Source organism: Microtus ochrogaster, chromosome 17 (assembly GCF_000317375.1).
Source record: "Microtus ochrogaster isolate Prairie Vole_2 chromosome 17, MicOch1.0, whole genome shotgun sequence".
Lineage (NCBI taxonomy): Eukaryota > Metazoa > Chordata > Mammalia > Rodentia > Cricetidae > Microtus > Microtus ochrogaster.
In genome coordinates, this window is record NC_022019.1 from 25,954,361 (window position 1) to 25,956,788 (window position 2,428).

A 2,428-nucleotide genomic window follows, 5' to 3' on the forward strand; every position below is an offset into this window, starting at 1 on the left:
GACAGCTGTGCTTCATTTGTGCATTAAGAGAAGAGTGTCCCTTTAATGTTTTCTTGTACAAGTATGTTATGAGCCAGGAAGGATTCCTAAACATATAAAGATCTCTGTATTTCAAATCATGAAACACTGAGTGTTGCTCTCCAAATATTAGTATGCTTTCTATTATTTGAAAATATTTGCTGATATTTTTTCTTAATAATCTTTGGCTGTTTTAAACACACACACACAGTATAAATTTATGACGTTCTTTACATTTTTCTGTCAGGATTTTATATAATTTGAAGCTTTGTTCTGAAATGGGAATGAAGTATATTTTTAAGTAATTTCAAAATTATGAAGGACAAAAAGGGAAAACTGTGAAAGGTATTTTTGATGATTGACTAATATGATTATAATGATTATATTTTAATAATTTAACCAAACGTGAATATAATAAGTTATGTGTCAAATGCAGTAAATTTAAATTTAAAAAATTGAAAAAGAATTGTTGGTACTATAGCTCCAACTGAATGTCAATGATGAATTTTTTATTTGCCTTAAATAGGAATAATTAAGAATAGCCGTCCCTGGGTGAGCTTGAACCACCAACCTTTCGGTTAACAGCCAAATGCGCTAACCGATTGTGCCACAAAGACTTATCCAGATACTTTTGAATATACACCTCTAGAAAAATTACTGTGTGTAAAATCCTAATAAACAGAAAGAATTGGAACAAATAATTTGCCACATGCTTTAGGCTCTCTTTTTTTCTTTTGTTTTTGTGGTTTTTTTTAAATTTATTTATTTATTAAAGATTTCTGTCTCTTCCCCGCCACCGCCTCCCATTTCCCTCCCCCTCCCCCAATTAAGTCCCCCCTCCCTCTCAGCCCGAAGATCAATCAGGGTTCCCTGCCCTGTGGGAAGTCCAAGGAACCCCCACCTCCATCCAGGTCTAGTAAGGTGAGCATCCAAACTGCCTAGGCTCCCACAAAGCCAGTCCATGCAGTAGGATCAGAAACCCGTTGCCATTGTTCTTGAGTTCTCAGTAGTCCTCATTGTCCCCTATGTTCAGCAAGTCTGGTTTTATCCCATGCTTTTTCAGACAGGCTTTAGGCTCTTTACAGAAGAAACTATTTCATTCCAAAGTAGAATGAAATGCCCTCACACATTTATAAAACTTTTAATATGCTTCATAGCAATAGTGAAATTTTTGTCATTAAACTCGTGACCTTTTCATTTGTGAACCTCGTGAGCTCTCAGCAAAGTAAGTGCCAGCTTTTCCCTCTTTAATTTAAGTCTAATGGTTACTTGAAGCTGGAAGCAAGCCACTACTAATTAGTGAAACAAAATTAACACCTAGCCTTTTAAATCACTTTATTCATGCATTTGTTTGTTTATTTATTTATTTATTTATTTATCTGTTCTTCGCTCACATGTATAGTCAAGTGCTTATTATTTTAATAATTATTTTAACAATAACAAGCAGTTATCACCGAATTAATGGCTATTTACAACAAAAGAACCTAATATACTGAAGGATGAGCGATGTACTATTTTATGTATATATGGACAATTATTAGAAGTCAGTCTGACCATTTAGTTGAATAACAGTAATATCTTAACTGCAACGCAGATTCATTGAGGGTTATATGAAAGGTAATTTGAATGAGTTTCAGATATTATACCCAAATTGCTGATAGCTATGGTAGGATTAAGCAAATATGGCATCATGAAATGAAATCCTAGGAAATACTGCATTCTTCAATTTGACTTTAAAAAATCACAGTAGGGCTACATGCAGATAAAAAAGGGTGACAATGAAAGCCTGAAGCCAAGTTCAGTCTCAGAAATCAACACGGGAATGCAAGAACTGACCTCCTTAGTTGTCCTCTTGTGTATGTAAGTACACTGTAACACTTGTGTGCTGCCACTTATACACACCACAGCCACATAACAGTCCATAAGAGTATTTTAAAGGTAAAAAGACCAAAAGCCAATAAGGATAAGTTATATTACCTGTATGCTATGTAACAAAACTAAGGTTTAAACAATTCAGCATGTTGTGGCTTGCTTTCTCCTTCGATTTAAAAATTAAAATTTTGCTTATAAAGGTGATTAATAAAGGAAATTGATAATAGAATCTTCTGTAAAATGAGTTTCTATGATAAAATTACAAATTTAGTTTTAAGGCAATTCAGAACCTTCTGGGTAGTAAATCATTTATCATATGGTTTGGTTCTTTTAATATATTTTACTTTGTTTTCTTTTGGATATTTTACCTCATGTATGGCTCTGAAACAATTTACCAAGAACAGTATTTTAAACCTAAAAATATTTTATGTGGAGTGTGAGGTTCATTGTATTTAATTCAATACACTACTACTCTCTCTATCACTCTCTCTTTCTGTGTGTGTGTGTGTGTGTGTGTGTGTGTGTGTGTGTGTGTGTG

At 33.6% G+C, this 2,428-nt stretch overlaps 1 non-coding gene across 1 annotated transcript; it reads right to left on the reverse strand.

Moving 5' to 3' along the window:
• Positions 1–561: 561 nt before the first annotated feature.
• Trnan-guu lies at positions 562–635 on the reverse strand. The gene has a single exon. It is a non-coding gene; the product is annotated as a tRNA-Asn (tRNA).
• Positions 636–2,428: the final 1,793 nt, after the last annotated feature.